The sequence below is a fragment of the Ovis aries genome, chromosome 17 (genome assembly GCF_016772045.2).
Source record: "Ovis aries strain OAR_USU_Benz2616 breed Rambouillet chromosome 17, ARS-UI_Ramb_v3.0, whole genome shotgun sequence".
Taxonomy (NCBI): domain Eukaryota; kingdom Metazoa; phylum Chordata; class Mammalia; order Artiodactyla; family Bovidae; genus Ovis; species Ovis aries.
Genome location: NC_056070.1, coordinates 326,012 through 345,940, shown reverse-complemented (window position 1 = coordinate 345,940; position 19,929 = coordinate 326,012). Strand labels below are relative to the sequence as shown.

At 40.6% G+C, this 19,929-nt stretch overlaps 1 pseudogene; it reads left to right on the top strand.

The window, feature by feature from the left end:
- Positions 1-4,701: 4,701 nt before the first annotated feature.
- LOC105605790 (ankyrin repeat domain-containing protein 26-like) overlaps positions 4,702-19,929 on the top strand; it is a 60,040-nt pseudogene continuing 44,812 nt past the window's right edge.

Sequence of the window (19,929 nt, the reverse complement as noted above, 5' to 3'; positions counted from 1 at the left end):
AAATAAAAAGCTAAAAAAGAAAGAACACTAAAAAAAAATAAAGTTTTATAGTTTTTAAAATTGAGTTACGGTGTTAGTTGCAAAGTTTGTGTTTCTGTTCATTTAGTCTTTTTTTTTAAACAGTTATTTATTTTTAGTTGGTTGATCATTGCTTTACAATATTGCTTTGATTTGTCATACACCCACATGAATTAACCATAGGTGTACGTGTGTCCCCTCACTTTTTTCTTTTTATTTATTTTTATTATAAATTTATTTATTTTAATTGGAGGCTAATTACGTTACAATATTGTATTGATTTTGCCATACATCAACATGAATCTGCCACGGGTATACACGTGTTCCCCATCCTGAACCCCCCTCCCTCCTCCCTCCCTGTAGCATCCCTCTGGGTCATCCCAGTGCACCAGCCCCAAGCATCCTGTATCCTGCATCAAACCTGGACTGGTGATTCATTTCATATATGATATTATACATGTTTCAATGCCATTCTCCCAAATCATCCCACCCTCTCCCTCTCCCACAGAGTCCAGCAGACTGTTCTATACATCTGTGTCTCTTTTGCTGTCTTGCATACTGGGTTATTGTTACCATCTTTCTAAATTCCATATATATGTATTAGTTTATGGATTGGTGTTTTTCTTTCTGGCTTAATTCCCTCTGTATAATAGGCTCCAGTTTCATTCACCTCACTAGAACTGATTCAAATGTATTCTTTTTAATGGCTGAGTAATACTCCATTGTGTATATGTACCACAGCTTTCTTATCCATTCATCTGCTGATGGATATCTAGGTTGCTTCCAGGTCCTGGCTATTATAAACAGTGCTGCAATGAACATTGGGGTGCACATGTCTCTTTCAATTCTGGTTTCCTCGGTGTGTATGCCCAGCAGTAGGATTGCCGGGTCATAAGGCAGTTCTATTTCCAGTTTTTTAAGGAATCTCCACACTGTTCTCCATAGTTTCAGTTCCCTGAGTCATACAGCAAATTCCCCCTGGTTGTCTATTTACAAATGTTGGTGTACATGCATCCATGCTGCTCTCTCCATTCATCTCACCCTCTCCCTCTTGTTCCCCACCCTTATCCACAAGTCTGTTCTCTATGTCTGCATCTCCATTGCTGCTATGTGAACAGATTCATCAGACCCATCCTTCTAGATTCCATGTTTTTCTCTTTTTGACTGACTTCCCTCTTTAATATGCTCTGGGTTCATCCCCTTCATTAGAATGGATTCAAATGTGTTCCTTTTTATGGCTGCATTCCATACAGGCTCTGATTTTTCCTTAGCCATGTTTTGAGGAGGGTCATGGAGCTATTCTGCTCCATTCATTTTGGGCCTCCAGTCTGAGTGCTCACAGCAGAGCTGCTTCTGGGTGAGCCCTCTGAGGTCTGTGAGCGCGGAGCTGCCCGCTCTTCTCTGGGTGGCCGCAGGGGGCGCCAAAACCCCCTCTGCCCCGCGGGCGCAGGACGCTTTGCCTTTAGACTGGGCTCGGTGACCAGCTGGCGGGAGCTTTGTCTCCTCAGGGCCGTCAGGGCTCAGGCTCCTGGATAACGGGGCTGCATCCAGGCTGAGAGAAGTGGGGTTGCCTCACTGCCCGCCAGCAGGGAGGCGCTGCAAGAGGGAAAAATGAGGACAAAGTCCTGTGTCCAGCTGAGCGCTGACTGGAGGTCCATCTCAGAGGACTCGGGCGGGGGGGGGGGGGGGGGGGGGGGGGGGAAAGGGCTCCATGTGCAAGATCGCGTGTTTCCAGTTCGATTTCTGTTAGATGATCTAGAGGATGACCTTCACTGATGTTCTTTGGTGTAGGTGGCCAGTTTTCCTGTCACTGTTTCTTGAGAAGACTGCCCTTTCCTCTTTGCTCGTTACTGGTTTGATTTTCATGAACTGACCACGTACATGTGGATTCGTTCCTGGGCTCTCTATTCTTTCCTGGAGTCCATGTGTCTGTGTTCCTGCCAGTTCCTCACTGTGGTGGTTACTATAGCTCCATGATGTAGTTTGAAGTCGGAGAGGAAGATGCCTCCCGCTGTGTTCGTCTTTGTCAGAGTCTTTCTGGCCGTTTAAGGTCCTATTCAATATTCAGTTCAGTTCAGTTCAGTCGCTCAGTCGTGTGTGACTCTTTGCGACCCCATGAATCGCAGCACGCCAGGCCTCCCTATCCATCACCAACTCCTGGAGTTCATGCAAACTCACGTCCATCGAGTCAGTGATGCCATCCAACCATCTCATCCTCCGTTGTCCCCTTCTCCTCCTGCCCTCAATCCCTCCAAGCATCAGTCTTTTCCAATGAGTCAACTCTTCGCGTGAGGTGGCCAAAGTACTGGAGTTTCAGCTTTAGCATCATTCCTTCCAAAGAACACCCAAAGTTGATCTCCTTCAGAATGGACTGGTTGGATCTCCTTGCAGTCCAAGGGACTCTCAAGAGTCTTCTCCAACACCACAGTTCAAAAGCAGCAATTCTTTGGCTTTCAGCTTTCTTCAGAGTCCAACTCTCACATCCATACATGACCACAGGAAAAACCATAGCCTTGACTAGATGGACCTTAGTCGGCAAAGTAATGTCTCTGCTTTTGAATAAGCTATCTAGGTTGGTCATAACTTTCCTTCCAAGGAGTAAGAGTCTTTTAATTTCATGGCTGTAGTCACCATCTGCAGTGATTTTGGAGCCCCCCAAAATAAAATCTGACACTGTTTCCACTGTTTCCCCATCTAATTCCCATGAAGTGATGGGACCAGATGCCATGATCTTCATTTTCTGAATGTTCAGCTTTAAGCCAAACTTTTCACTCTCCTCTTTAACAATTCTCATATATAATATAGAACAGTGTTTATTAATTTTATTTATTGTGTTGTAGATTATGTCCCTAGTACTTATTTATCTTACAGTTGGAGATTTGTACCTTTAAAAAGAAATGTATTCATAGATAAGGTTTATTCCATTGTTTACATAAAAATGAGTTAATGTAGAACAGGAAAAGGTTTTTCCAAAGGGTTAAAATGTATTGAACAACAAAACTTGGTCCTTCCATTTAGTTTGAATTCAGTTGGTTGACTACATCATTATTAATATCCACCCTCACTAATCATTTTCATCACACACAATATCAAAAGTCTTTTGGTGGCACTTCCTATTTCCCTGGAAGTCACTTAAACTGCTTTCAGTTACAAAAGAAGGGCAAGGATTTTATCAGCTCACACTCTACTCCACTGGAGACAAAAATGTGGCCCTCAATTCTCTTTAAATTGTGGCTCTTGGAAAACAGTGTCCAAATGAAGAAATTAGCACTAACACACAAAGAACACAGTGCAATCTCTGTATAATAGTAACTTTGCTTCAATTTTTTTTCATTAAGAATCATTTTTATTATCTCTCCACAAGGAAGTTATAAAAACACCTGTAAAAACATTGAAAAGGCTCTTTAAAATCCTGGAATGAAGAATTCTGAAGTATAAATTATGATACATCTATGATTTGCAGATGAATCAAATCAAGTTTGCAAGTTGGAATTTCTGAATGACTTTGGTAGGAGTTTACCAGAGGAGGTAAAACATCAGACCTTAACAATTTTCTGTTTTCATCTCAATTGAATTTTGGATCTGTTGACAGGCACAGTGCACACAGGAACTTGCTTCTGCCACTAATGATGAAGTCAATTTGAGGGACAGATATTTGTATCCTGGATGCACCAGGCTCTTCCATGCAACTGACTGGAGTGCTCTTCCCTTATTTGTTCCATCATGTTTTAAATAAAAGTAAATATACATATGGTAAAACATTTAAATGGTACAAGAGGATTTAAAATAATCAGTAAATATCCTTTTCTCCTATAACCTAGAAAATCTGATGTTTTCCAAATCATCAAACAGTCATATGAATAATTTGCAAAGGAGAGTATCTTCATCTGAAAATTATTCTCAAGATTTCTGGAATACCTTGATTCTCTCATATTTTACCTCTGTTAGAGAGGAAACCCATGCAGTCTTCTCCTTCTCAAAAAAACTAACTAGGAAACCAACTCACACACTCTACTCAGAGACAGCAAGTGCAGGCAACACCTTGTACCCAGTGGATCTGGTCCTAGCCATGGGCAGGGGTTCTGGTATCCACCAGAAACACGGGTGGGTGCCCGAAGCCCAGCTGTGCCCTTGAATGCCTCTGATTCTCAGGCCAGCTGAGCACCCTTTGAGGAGAGCCTGACGCGGCGGGAGTCTAAGGAGAGGAGACAGGCATCCTCGAAGAGCCGAACTAGAAACGCTTCTGCGGCCTCTTGCAGGGCCAACAGGGCCTGGGTTTGCCAACTGAAGTCCACACCACGAGAGAATTTAACACGTATTTCTCTTGCTGGTGAAGGAGCGGGATGGGGGGAGGAGTGGAGAGGAAAAGGAGACTCAAGAGAAGATAGACTCTCTCCGTGAGTCTCCCTGAATCTTCACCTTTGTTCTTTCCTAGTGTTTACTCTTGGGTCCTAACTGGTGGCTGATGTCAGCTCCAGGGAGCTTAGAGAAGGCGGACACAGCTCTCCTGGTCTCGGAGGTTGGAGAGGAGGAGATAGTCTCTCGGGGCAGGGGAAGGGATGGGAGGCTGGATGGATGAGAGAGTTGCAGGCGGCAGAAGGGGGTCTTTCTTAGCAGCAGGCGCGTGCCCTTCTGGAGCGCTCGAATCGCCTGCAGGAGCGCGTGTCTCCGGCGAGCCCGTGGATGGGAGGACGTACCTGGACACTGGCCGGCGGGCTGGCGGCGGGAGCTGGGCTCGCTGGGCACCCCTTGGTGTTTCGGGCTCGTGGCTCCGGTGGGCTTGTGGCGGGCGCGCAGAGGGTGTTTCGCCCCGGGGCTCCTTCTAAATCTGGGTCCGGCCGCAGAGGCCGGGAGGACGGGGTCTCCTGGGCCGGCTGCCTGACCCGACTGGGTGGTGCTCTGGAAGTTTGTACCCTTTGACCAGATTCTTCCAATTCTCCTCCCAACACCCCTCTGTGTACCTCCAGTTATGACAAATCCTATCTCTTTTTCTATGAACTTGTTTATTTTTGAAGTATAATTGACTACAGCACTCTGTTAGTTCCCCGGTGCACAGCATAGTGCTTTGACATTTCTATGCATTTCAAAATGATCGCAGTAAATCTAGTTACCATCTGTCACCATGAAAGGTATTACTTGATTACTGACTATATTCCCCTACATTATTATCGACTGTATTGTTGATTATATTCTTAGTGTTCCATATTGATGTTTTTCCCCATGTGTCTCTGAATTTTAGTGGTTGCTCTGGAGCTTATAGTATTCATATTTAGCTTTTCTCTGTCTGCTTGGAAATAAGATTGTGCCATGTCAAGGAGAACATAGAAGCCACACCACCACTTAGTGCTACATCTTTGTGCTTCAGACAGTGTTAGAAATTTTGCTTTCTGCTGTCATACATATGTACATCATATATACATACAAAATATTCTCGGGACTGCCCTGGTGGTCCAGTGGCTAGGCCTCTGCGCTCCCAGTGCACGGGGCCTGGGTTTGATCCCTGGTCGGGGAACTAGATCCCACCTGCTGCAATGCAGATGGAAGGTCCCAAGTGCCACAACTAAGACCTGGCACAGCTACCTAAATACATAAAAATAAATATTTCTTAAATAAGAAGTAGAAAAAGCTGACTGCTTTGGCCACTTCTTTAAAATTAGGGACTCCCTGACAGTCCAGGGATTAAGACTAGGAGCGCCCACTGCAGTGGGCAAGGGTTCCACCCCTGGTCGGGGAACTAAGATCCCACACGTTGGATGGCACAGACCAAAAAACCATAAGACTCATATTTACATAGTTATTTGCCATTTCTATTGCTCTTCCTTTGTTCTTGAAATTTGTTTCCCTCTGGTATTATTCTCTTTGAATCTGAAGAATTTCCTTTAGCCTTTCTTTCAAAGTGGGTCTGCTAGAGAGCTCCCTTCTCGCTTTAGTGCAGATGGTACAGAAGGTGAGGATTCAGCGTAGCACTGCTGATCAGTGAGTGTCCAGGATGCCCGGTCACTGCTAAATTGCCTTGTGTGAATGTCATGGTTAGCGTACTGGAATTGCCTGGTTTTAGTCACACGACATGCGCACCACACAGCAGACAGCTGCCCTGTCCTGCGCCAAACAGGCAGAGGCAGCTGAGCCGGGATGAGTGCCGTCTGATAGCCGCCTTTGCTCCTTCTGACTCAGTGACCCACCTATCTTCTTGAAATTTGTGCTCCCCTTCCCTTGTGATGGAGCAAAGTCCAGACATCAACCATATGCTTCTACGGTCACCTGGTAACATGGGAGCGCTGTGCGCCAGCTTTTCCAAAACCATCAGATATTTCTCTTTGATAGTACAGAATTAAATAGAAATTTAATGGAATTAAATGGAATTAAATAGGTTTCTTTTCCCCCTCATTAAAGAAATTTCAGGCTTTAGAAGAAGGCAGGGGAATGCCCGGGGGTTTAGGGACCTCTTGAAATCATTTGAGGCCAGGCTGGCTTTTCAAAAATATTTAATATTTATTTATCTATTTGGTTATGTCGGGCCCTAGTTTCCACACGTGGGATCTTCGTTGTGGACTCTCTAGTTGCAGCTTGTTGACTTAGTTGCTCCATGGCATGTGGGATCTTAGTTCCCCAACCAGGAATCGAACCTTTGCTCTCTGCATTGCAAGGCAGATCTTAACCACTGAATCACCGGGGAAGCACCAGGCATATATATGCAGACCAAGATACACGACCTTCAGACACGCCTAAAGGTCCTCTTCTCAGGAAGGCCTTCCCCATCTGCCCCATTTAAAGGCTGTGAGTCGATGATACCCTGCCTCCTCCTGCTCTGTTTCTCTCATGTTTCTTATCACCATTTAAGACAGGGTTTGCTTATTTGCCAGGTTTGTCTGTTTAGTTAGTTGCAGTTGGAGAAGGAAATGGCAACCCACTCCATTGTTCTTGCCTGGAGAATTCCAGGGACGGGGGAGCCTGGGGGACTGCCGTCTATGGGGTTGCACAGAGTTGGACACGACTGAAGTGACTTAGCAGCAGCAGTGTCCTAAGTGCCTAGAATGGTGCATGCTCAGTATATATATATATATATATATATATATATAATTTTTTTTTTTTACCTTGCTGCATGGCTTGTGGGATCTTAGTTCCCTGACCAGATATTGAACCCAGGCCCTCAGCAGTGAAAGCATGGAGTCCTAACCACTGGACTGCCAGGGGATTCCCTCAGTAAATATTTCTTGGATGAAAGAACACCATTTTACAACTTGCTTTTCTTCCTTTTTAAAAAGAAGTTGTCCCTGACATCCTCCCATGGTGTACATAACAACACTGAGCACCTCCTCTCTTTTCATGTTCCCCCTGCAATCCTTGGGCTTCCCAGGTAAAGAACCTGGTTGCCAAGGCAGGAAACATAAGAGCCCCAGCTTCAATCCCTGGGTCAGGAAGATCCCCTGGAGGGGGGAATGGCAGCCTACTCCAGTATTCTTGTCTGGAGAATCCCATGGACAGAGGAGCCTGGCATGCTACAGTCCCTGGGGTCACAAAGAGTCGGACACAACTGAAGTGACTTAGCACACATGCGCACTGCCATCCTAGCTTGGTCCTAAAGCTACAGAGTGTGCTGTTACTACCTGCAAGTGATTTGAGGGAAATGACACGCGCTGGGACCCTTGGGCTTTAGGATGGAGAAACACAGGCCCCTAGTGTGGCCTCTTCTGTGTGAAGGAAGGCCGACTGATGTGCTGATGCCCTGACACAGGCCTGTCCTTTTAGGTCTTATGCATGTCATTATATGATAGTCCCTGGTGCCTCAAACAGTAAAGAATCTGCCTTCAGTGCAGGAGACCTGGGTTTGATCCTTGGGTTGGGAAAATCCCCTGGAGGAAAGTATGGCAACCCAGTCCAGTATTTTAGCCTGGAGAATCCCCATGGACAGAGGAGCCTGGACTCAGACACAACTGAGTGACTAAGCACAATCTGTTGAAGGAGGTTGTACAGGTCCCATGAGTCAGAAGCTGGCAGGTAAGTGCTGAAAAGCAACCGTGCTATGGAACGAACCTAAGACCGTGGAGAGCATCGCAAGGCGTTGGCAGTGAAACCACCTCCTGGGAAAAGCAGGAGGATCCAGCTCGTGCCTCGCCTTTGCTCCTTGCTGATAGGAAATGAACACGTGCCTGCCAGGTGCTACTGCTGTGTGATGAAACGGGGGTGCAGCCCAGGTCCATTTCCTTTGCTGTGTTGTTTGCAGCACTCCAGACCCACCCGCCTGGATGCTGTCTGTCTCTGGCTGATGGCTTGTGATTGGCCCCCAGCACATTTCTGCAGGGGAGCAGGGCTTCTTGTCAAAACCACCTGGGTTCCAGGGAGTAGAGAATTAAAATATCTAAGAGGAAAGAATACAGGGTTTGTGTCTTGGGGAAAATGGGATGGTTTTGAATAAGTCTTTGTGTTTGAAAAGGATGTTAAGAAGGAAAAAGGCATCTGTGCAAATTACTTTGGTCACCCCCTTTCAGAAGATCGCCTTGATGGTTCATCTAGTGTTTAAGAATCTGCCTATGACACAAGTTCCATCCCTGGTTCAGGAATATTCCATATGCTGCAGGGCAACGAAGCCCGTGTACCACAATCTCTGAGCCTGTGCTCTAGAGCCCGCAGGCCACAGTGTCTGAAGCCCCCGCAGCCTACAGCCAGGGCTGCACAGCCAGAGAAGCCCCTGCACCGAGAAGCTCGCACACCGCAACCAGAGATCAGCCCCCACCTGCCGCAGCCAGAGAAGGCTCACGTGTGGCTGCGGAAACCTGGCACAGCCCAGAGTAAATACATAAATAATAAGAGGAAAGAAGATAACAGGAAATCTTAAAGAAAGTTTTCAGACCACTGAAAGATCCTTAGAGGTTCCAAGGAGACAAAAATTATGAAGTGAATGCTTAACCACTGCTTGTTATACTCAACGTATTTTAAAATTAATTTTTATTGCAATAGAGTTGCTTTGCAATCTTACTTTGGTTTCTGCTATATAGCAAAGTGGATCAGTTATATGTATACATATATTCCCTCTTTTTTAGATTTCTTTTCCAACTTAAGTCACCACAGAGCATTGGATAGAGTTCCCTGAGCTATACAATACGTTCTCATTAGTTATCTCTTTTATACATCAGTAGTGCACATGTGTCAATCCTCAAAATATTTATTTTAGACAAGGTGGTTGATGGTATTGTGTACATTACTTACATCCCCCCCCCCCCCCCCCCCCACTTTGGATCTACTTCTATTACCTGTTAAGAAACTGGTGTTTAAAATTTCCATCTGTTTCTACCTTTGGTAACTTCAGTTCTTGCTTTGTTTGTTTTGAGGCTCTGTTGTTAGGCATGTGGATATTTATGACATGCCTTTCTGCTGAATTATCACTATGAGAAGTCTATCTGCTATCTCTAGAAGTCTAGAGACTTCTTCAGTATTCTTCAGCATTCTAATGTTTAAAGTATGCATGCTATGGGTTCTAACCAGTTACTTTTTAAAAATTGCAGCTTTACTTAAGAAAATGACAGTTTTATTGAGATACAATTCACATACCATCAATTCACCCATTTAATATGTATAGTTCAGTGGTGTTTAGTGTATTCACAGGGTTGTGCAACCACGGCCACAACAACTTTCAGAACATTTTCCTCATCTCAAAAGAATCCCACATTAGCAATCATTTCCCGTTTCATTCAGACACCCCACCCCCATGAGCCCAGCCCAACCACTAATTTATTTTCTGTCTCTATACTATAGATTTGCCTCTTCTAGACATATATGAAATCATGCTGTATGTGGTTTTTATGACTGGCTTCTTTCTCTTGGTATAATGTTCTCAGGGGTCCTAAGCGTTATAGCATGTTTCAGTATTTTATCCAACCATTGTTTCTGTTTTCTTCAAAAAAAAATAATAGACTTTATTTTTTAGAGCACTTTTAGGTTCGCAGCAAAATTGAATAGATGGTGCAGAGAGCTCCCATATATTGGATTAGCCAATGAGTTTGTTCGTGTTTTTCTGTAACATCTTATGGAAAAACCCAAACAAACTTTTTAGCCAACCCCAAACTTCTTCCACCCAATAGCTTTCTAGCTCCATCTTGTATTCCATTAATTTTTTTTTTCAAACAGCATAGTTTCCTTAGAATTCTGACTACCAGTCCTTGTTCCCAGTGAAATGTTAGGAATATTTCTTTATCAATTCCTCTCTCTCCAGTAATACTTGACAGCATTCAAGTAGTGATAGATGACCATGTGTGGCTAATTGAATGGCTTTTTTATACTGGCAAAAATAAACTCTTTATTACAGTATTGTTTATAAACAGTTTTAAAGTAATATAAATTACTATTATTAGGGATATGCAATGAACAAAAACCTCTATTTTAAATATATGTTTTATATATAATTTATGTTGATATTTTCATAAAACTTGAGCAGTGTAGATATATAATTTATATATTAATAAAAACATATAAAGCACAGGCTTTGTTCATAGTGTATTCTTAGCAATACTGATATATTACTGATTTGTTGTATATAAGTTCTAAATAAATATGTTTTTCCACATACCTCATTATAGTTATGCTTTTCTTTTTTCCCCCTTAAGTTTGTACTTCACTAGGCATATCTCACTTTTTCCTTTCTTTTTCCTACCCTACCTTTTGTCATTTTTAATATTTCCTGTTAACCTAATTTCTCCTTGCAGAATACATTTCTTCAGTGTCTGTTCTTTGAGTGCATCTCTCTCTGCCTCTATTGTTAACATGTTTGCCTATGGCTTTCTGTTTAGAGTGTTTGTGGCTTTCACTCATGATCGTTGCCCTACAGGTTTACTCTTATTTTTTCCCCTCTTTCTTAGAATGAGCTGAATTTTAAAAATCATTTGTCTTTAGCTCTTTGACAAACAGAATAGAAATAACTTTTCCTATTTGCAGTTCTAACCTATCTAAATAAGGTTCTGCTAAAAACTAAACTTTCATATTTCCCTTCCCAAGCAATAATTCATGCATATAGAAATTATGCAAACAAATTTCAAAACATAGCAACTAATTTAAATAGCTTAGTTTTTCAGACATAGTACTCTAAAGTATTGGGGATGAATTTTTATTCTAGAACATTTTGGTAGAGAAAGTAATCTAGTAGGTGTCATAGTATTTGTATAGCAGTATATTAGGGATAAGGGGAGGAACATCCGGGGCTTCCTATGTCATCTGTCATAATCCTTACCCCATGAGAAGGTTAGTCAGTGGCAGAACTGGGATTTGAATCCACATCTGAATGACTCCAGAGCCTGTGCTCTTTGTGTTAGATATAGAGGAATGGGAGGTGTTATAATTATTTTATTAAATTTGACTCTTATCATTCTTAAAGTTCTTATTTTCTTCTCCAGAATGTCCTGAAACCAAACTTAATGAAGCTAATGAATGCTTCTCAGCAATCCAAGAGAAACAGTAAGTTATCTAAGACTGTCCTCCTGGTTTTATTCACTGATTTGAAATTACAGATATTCTCATGTAGTCTCACTTGTTTTCACTATAGTAGAAGCAAAATGTGGCATTGTGAGTCCAGAGAGTACAGCCTTCTCTGAGGACAATAATTCTGATGGTGAAATTGAAGATGTGGTTGAAACCATTCCCGAACCATCACCTGGAGTCCGGGGCTTCTCTCATCCTGCCTTCCCATCGCCTGAACCTCTTCCACAACCTCTCAAGTCTCTCGCGGGCCTTGGTCTCACAAAGGCAAGTTGTTTTGTTTGTAACTCTTTTTTCCCTCTACTTTTTCACATGCCATTCACATGTCATGTCCCCTTATATGACACAAGGGATCCTACCACAGAAATGGAAGCTTTCAAAGTCACAATACAAAATGGTGTGATAATAAGAGCAATATATGTGCATGCTTCAGATTTATAAATGCTGGCATACTAAGTATGCCCTTATGAAAGACAAACATTACAAAGCAATTAGGAAGAACAGCTAGATGAATATGAACATGGGGAGGGGGATGAAAGGGAAGAATTCATTTAAGAAGGAAAAGATGAATATGAAATGGAATGAGGGTCAGGATGAGAAAGATTATTACACAAACACAACAGAAATAGTGGGGGTATGTCAGATGAGGAACTCTTTATTATAAATATGAAAAGAATTATTTCAAATTCAACTTAAGAGGCGACAGTGAGGTCACGAAAAAGCAGTGCTCATACTCTTTTGAATGACATATAGCTGATGAAGAACTGAAAGAAAATTTGTTCCTTACTTTTTTTGGTGGTTGTTTTTGAGGTTGATGGTGGTTCTTGTTTTTTTTTTTTTTTTCAATTGCAGTATAATCAATTTACAATATTGTGTTAGTTTCAGATGTACAGCAGAGTGTCTTGGTTATACTTATATATGTATATATGGCTTCCCTGGTGGCTCAGTTGGTAAAGAGTCTGCCTGCAATGCGGGAGACCTGGGTTCAATCCCTGGGTCGGGAAGATCCCTTGGAGAAGGAAATGGCAACTCACTCCAGTATTCTTGCCTGCAGAATTCCATGGACAGAGGAGCCTGGTGGATTACAGTCCATGGGGTCACAAAGAGTCGGACACAACTGAGGGACTGACACATACACATGTATGTATATATCTGTATTGAATATAGTTCCCTCTGGAAGTTCATTTCAGTTTGAAGTGATTTGTCTTTTTAAACAAATTCTCACTTTGAAAGTAATGAAGCAATGTCCTCTATTTAATATAGCAAAACTTTAGTTCATAGACAATTCAAGGTGACTTCTGTTTTAGGCCTTAGCAGATTTATCATGATTTAAGAACTTTTGGCCTTTCTGTTTCTTGTGGTTTCTAACTTACTGTTTGATAAATACTTAATGTACTTAACTAATTTATCTTACTGTTTGGGATAATCTTGGTGGGTGTTTTAGATCTTTTTGAAAATAAAGAGGAAATAAATAAGCATTTTATCTAGTCTTTTTATAAAAGTTATAATTATATAAATGAGATTCTTACTCTCTCTTCATTCAATGAGAAAATTTTCAGGTGCAATAGTCTTAAAGAAAACATGTAGAACTTTTTTTTTTGCTGAAGAGACTCTGATTTGTCTTTTCCTAATATCTACATGTAATGGCACTTACAGGAAATGAATGAAATTATAATTTATGATTTCTTTTTCTTATGTAGACTACTTGTTATTATAAAATCATAAGGAAAAAATTACCAACAGGGTTTACAAATTATCTCTGGAAGATAATTTTTTACTTTTTAAAATATCTCTAGCCATATGTATACTCTATGTTATTTTAGAAACTTTATATTAACTTCAGTATTTATAGGTGTTAAACTATCCTGTCAATTCTTTGTTATACATATGAAACTAACATATCAATTCTTTTGTATCCAAAACTCAGAAATTGTGGTTACTTGATTTTTTAAGTTTGTTTATTCTTTCCTGACACGAAATTTGAGCCCTGCTTGATCATCATAGATGTATTTGAAAACCTTTCTATCTCCAGCTAGGATAATCATAATTTTACTACTATTTTTAATATCAAGATCATTCCTTCAATCTTTACCTACTATTCCAGAAGGCACAGATGGGAAATTAGAGTTGTTAAGTGTGCTGTTTACACAGAAATAAGAAGAAAACCTTGTGAATTTTCAAATAGGGTTTTATATTTCTTTCTTATCTCATCAGTTCAGTTCAGTTGCTCAGTTGTGTCCGACTCTTTGCGACCCCATGAGTCGCAGCACATCAGGTCTCCCTGTTCATCACCATCTCCCGGAGTTCACTCAGACTCACGTCCATCAAGTCAGTGATGCCATCCAGCCATCTCATCCTCGGTCGCCCCTTTCTCCTACTGACCCCAATCCCTCCCAGCATCAGAGTCCTTTCCAATGAGTCAACTCTTCGCATGAGGAGGCCAAAGTACTGGAGTTTCAGCTTCAGCATCATTCCCTCCAAAGAAATCCAAGGGCTGATCTCCTTCAGAATGGACTGGTTGGATCTCCTTGCAGTCCAAGGGACTCTAAAGAGTCTTCTCCAATGCCACACTTCAAAAGCATCAATTCTTCGGTGCTCAGCCTTCTACACAGTCCAACTTTCACATCCATACATGACCACAGGAAAACCATAGCCTTAACTAGACGGACCTTAGTCGGCAAAGTAATGTCCCTGCTTTTGAATATGCTATCTAGGTTGGTCATAACTTTTCTTCCAAGAAGTAAGCGTCTTTTAATTTCATGGCTGCAGTCACCATCTGCGGTGATTTTGGAGCCCCCAAAAATAAAGTCTGACACTGTTTTCACTGTTTCCCGTCTATTTCCCATGAAGTGATGGGACCAGATACCATGATCTTCATTTTTTGAATGTTGAGCTTTAAGCCAACTTTTTCGCTCTCCTCTTTCACTTTCATCAAGAGGCTTTTTAGTTCCTCTTCACTTTCTGCCATAAGGGTGGTATCATCTGCATATCTGAGGTTATTGATATTTCTCCCGGCAATCTTGATTCCAGCTTGTGTTTCTTCCAGTCCAGCATTTCTCATGATGTACTCTGCATATAAGTTAAATAAGCAGGGTGACAATACACAGCCTTGACGTACTCCTTTTCCTATTTGGAACCAGTCTGTTGTTCCATGTCCAGTTCTAACTGTTGCTTCCTGACCTGCATACAGATTTCTCAAGAGGCAGGTTAGGTGGTCTGGTATTCCCATCTCTTTCAGAATTTTCCACAGTTGATTGTGATCCACACAGTCAAAGGCTTTGGCATAGTCAATAAAGCAGAAGTAGATGTTTTTCTGGAACTCTCTTGCTTTTTCCGTGATCCAGCGGATGTTGGCAATTTGATCTCTGGTTCCTCTGCCTTTTCTAAAACCAGCCTGAACATCAGGGAGTTCACGGTTCACGTAGTGCTGAAGCCTGGCTTGGAGAATTTTGAACATTACTTTACTAGCATGTGAGATGAGTGCAATTGTGCAGTAGTTTGAGCATTCTTTGGCATTGCCTTTCTTTGGGATTGGAATGAAAACGGACCCTTTCCAGTCCTGTGGCCACTGCTGTTTTCCAAATTTGTTGGCATATTGAGTGCAGCACTTTCACAGCATCATCTTTAAGGATTTGAAACAGCTCCACTGGAATTCCATCACCTCCACTAGCTTTGTTCTTAGTGATGCTTTCTAAGGCCCACTTGACTTCACATTCCAGGGTGTCTGGCTCTAGATGAGTGATCACATCGTCATGATTTATCTGGGTCTTGAAGATCTTTTTTGTACAGTTCTTCCATGTATTCTTGCCACCTCTTCTTAATATCTTCTGATTCTGTTAGGTCCATACCATTTCTGTCCTTTATTGAACCCATCTTTGCATGAAATGTTCCCTTGGTACATTCTTCTAATTTTCTTGAAGAGATCTCTAGTCTTTCCCATTCTGTGGTTTTCCTCGATTTCTTTGCATTGATCACTGAAGAAGGCTTTCTTATCTCTTCTTGCTATTCTTTGGAACTCTGCATTCAGATGCTTATATCTTTCCTTTTCTCCTTTGCTTTTTGCCTCTCTTCTTTTCACAGCTATTTGTAAGGCCTCCCCAGACAGCCATTTTGCTTTTTTGCATTTCTTTTCCATGGGGATGGTCTTGATCCCTGTCTCCTGTACAATGTCACAAACCTCATTCCATAGTTCATCAGGCACTCTATCTATCAGATCTAGGCCCTTAAATCTATTTCTCACTTCCACTGTATAATCATAAGGGATTTGATTTAGGTCATACCTGAATGGTCTAGCGGTTTTTCCTACTTTCTTCAATTTAGCTCATAGTAGTACGTTAAAATGACTCATAATTCCATACTCACATAAGCATTTCTAATCTACAATTTAAAAGTTGTCTTTTAAGATCAATTTTAAAAAGGAATCTTTTGGTGTTTTACTATTAAACCTTTTCATTATACTAAAAAATGCTTATTATTGTAATATCCCAGGCATGAATATTTGCACATATTTATAAAAGTATGTTTTATGTCCTTGAAACAGGTGTTAAAATATATAACTGAAAATTTTAATGTCATAGTTTTCTTCCCCTGGTATTGTTTTACTTTCAAAAGTTCAAAATTCTGCATAGGTTTGCATTAATTATACCAGGTTAGCATATTTTACAAATAGTTATGTTAACAGCTATGCTTTTCCTGAATAAGGCTATCTATTTCTAATCCAAAGGTATTTATCCAAATCCTTTCTTCTGAGTCCCTTGTGTGCATAATTAATTCATTACTCTGCAAACTGAGGGCCTTGTTCCTGATGCTTCCCTCATCCCTGACTCTTTGTAAGCTGCACTGTCTTCTGTTTTCCCCATCTTAGAAGACAGCATCACTGAAATGCCGCAGCAGGAAAGATCCCGGACTCCAAACTTCCTTGAAATTATTGCATCCAGTCACTCAGCAGGTTCAGTATTTTCTACCTGCTTATCATTTTTCATGTCTTATTATCATAATCTACTTTCTCACCTATAATCTTGAAATATTCTTTTCAAGTTTTGCTTCCCTGATGTTTATCTTTATGTTGCTGCCAGAGTAATCTTTCTAAAACATGTTTGTCAATCTTTTCATTCCTCTTGGCTTTGCAGTTTGTTTTAGAATGATTTTTACTGTTACTGTTTTTATTTGGCTGTTTTTAAAGCCAAATTCAACTTTTTAATTACAGTTTCATGGAAACTCTGGGTGATGGGCAGTGTTTAGTTTGCTTCCTGTCCACTCTGGAGCATCGCTTGTAGTGTCTTTTTTTTTTTTTTTTTTCACAGTGCTGTCCTGTAAAATAATGTCATGTTTGCTACTCCCTGGTACAGTGTAGTCTTTCCCCTTTCATTTGAAAAAAAGCATGGCACCAAATAAAATAAAATATATTTGTGATGATGTAACCCTTTACTTCTGTAGTAGATTCCTGTCACGTGCAGAAAAAAGATGATACTTGCTTTTTGCCATTTGACCTGGTCCTTCCGTTTTGTCTCTGTAGGGTTCCCAGTAACTGTGCTCTAGTTTCCCACATGACTTATTCACACTGTTTCACACTTTGTCCTTTTGTTGGGCTGTCCTTCCCAGAATCCCCCTCACATCCCAGCTCCGTACTCTTTCTTCTGAGACACAGCCCTTTGTCACAGCGTTCCTTGAGCTTCATGGGTTCACCTGCCTCCTCTCTCCTTTGTGCCCTTCCTGTGCTTGGTCCACTTCTGTTGCAGAGCTGTTGAAGGACACTTTTCTGCCCTCTTGCTTGTTTTCACGTGTCTCTGCCTTGCCTAGAACACAGAACAGAATCACTCTTTTCTTTACATTTCTAACTTCTCTGAGGACAGTGTCTATGATTTCTTAGACAACAGTGAATGTCATCTTACTGATTGACTGAATGACCAAATAAATGAATATGTTTTCTGAAGTTTGGTTTTTGTTTTATTTTGTCTTGTTTTTATAGGAAGGAGCCACAAAGCCAGAGATTGTAGACAAAGAAAGTGATACAGATATTATTGAAAGGGCTCCACAAGAGCAAATAAATCATGACCGTTTGAGTTCTGTTGATGGAACACACAGAAATAATAGAAGTGGTAAGTAAGTGAATGTCTGTGGATTTTTTTCTATGCTTAAAAGCACAAGTAAAAAACCTTTAAAGTGCATAGATGCAAATATGGCATCCATTTCTTTTTAAGTGTGTTTCTTTTGCTCTCTTTCTTCAGAAGTGACCCAAGTACTACCAACTTTTACTCCCTGAAAATGCTTCAACCGTCTGAAATTCTTTTCCACTAGTATATTTTATTGAACTAGTGGGAAATATATGTATTAAAATTAATATATGTATTAATTAATGTATGTATTATTAATGTATGTAAAATTAATATATGTATTAAAATTAATATATGTATTAAAATTCATAGTAGTAAATGTTCTCATTAATGTATCTGTGACTCCATTTTACAGATATGATGTGAGCCTTAGGATTGGGAGAAGAGGAAGATATAGAATCACCTTGGGATTCTGAGGTACTGTCTTCTGTTATTATTTTGAAATGTAAACAACTTAGTGATGTAAAAACATAAAAGCAGAAGATGCTGTGACTTTCTCACCTTTGCATTTGCCCATCAAAATTTTTTTATTTTTAATCTGATTTTAATTTTAATTTTTAATTATTGATTTTTAATCAAGAAGATAATTCTGTGCTAAATACTACCACATAGTACACTTTAGCTAATTGTCAAGGTTTACCTAATGAACTCAGTGTAATATGGAAATCAAGGCTTAGAAGTCATAAGGAATCTGTTTGTGTTCTGAAATGACATTTACCTAAAAACTGAAGCATTGTTCCAAGTGAGTCTATGATAAAATGTTCCTTTCTTTCTTTCTTCCTCGCTTCCTTTCTTCCTTTATTTTTTATTGGAGTACAGTTGATTTACAATACTGTGTTAAGTTCAGGTGTGCAGTAAAGTGAATCAGTTATATCTCTCTATATGCATATCACCTCTGTTTTAGATTCTTTTCCTGCATGGGCCAGTACAGAATATTGAGTGGAGTTCCCTGTGCTACACAGTAGGTCCTTACTAGTTATCTGTTTTATACACTGTAGTGTGTAGTGTGTTTGTGTCATCCCTAATCTCCCTAGCAAATGTATTTTTCTTTGGCACATGTGCATGTGTAAAACTGCTGGAGAGGGCTAGAGAGAAACGGGTTGAATTGTGGTTTTTACCACATCAACATTGAAAAAATAGTGCTTGAAACTTGAAGGTATTATTACATTTGGATTGTCAAGTTAATCTGCAAGGAACATTTCAAGAGAAGCAAAAGCATAGCGAATAGTAAGAAATATGTGACATAATAACAGCAGTTAGCTTTGCTTTGTGATGTTTTAGTAAGTACAAACCATTTTGGATAGTTTAACCAGCACGCTCAGAGAACCTTTATGGCAGCCGTCCTTAAAGTAACATGAAGTAGCAGTGCTCTGTTTGAAGGCGGCAGCTTTGGAAGGAGATGAGAAGGGCCTGATCCCTTAGGTGCAGGTAGCCACTGCCTGGTGATACAGCACTGTGTTTGAAGTCACTGTCCTGAATCTGTCACTTAGCAGCTGTGGATCTTGGCAAACCTGTCTTAACCGGGTTAAATGTAGGCAGTTTTTAAAACTAGGATATTTTCTTCAAAAGAAATTAGGAAATCTTCATGCAACTCAGTATTAATTTTAACAGAGTATCTCTGAGAGCCTTCCATGGAAGCATGTGGATCTTTTATCTGGAGCTGCTGGTCAAAGAGGAAAAATTACGTTAAATGGACAAGTAGAAGGTAAGAACTATATTTTATAGAAAAGTCATTTGACAGAATGTTGATTTATTTTTTTCCTTTTATTTATTTATTTTTTTAATTTAAAATATTGTATTGGTTTTGCCATACATCAACATGAATCCTCCAGGGGTGTACACATGTTCCCCATCCTGAACTCCCCTCCCACCTCCTTCCCTGTACTTCTGGGTCATCCCAGTGCACCAGCCCCAAGCATCCTGTATCTTGCATCGAACCTGGACTGGTGATTCGTTTCATATATGATATTATACATGTTTCAATGCCATTCTCCCAAATCATCCCACCCTTTTCCCCTCCCAAAGAGTCCAAAAGACTGTTCTATACATCTGTGTCTCTTTTTCTGTCTCACATACAAGATTATCGTTACCATCTTTCTAAATTCCATATATATGCGTTAGTATACTGTATTGGTGTTTTTCTTTCTGGCTTACTTCACTCTGTATAATCGGCTCCAGTTTCATCCACCTCATTAGAACTGATTCAAATGTATTCTTTTTAATGGCTGAGTAATAGTCCATTGTGTATATGTACCACAGCTTTCTTATCCATTCATCTGCTGATGGACATCTGGATAGCTTCCATGTCCTGGCTATTATAAACAGTGCTGTG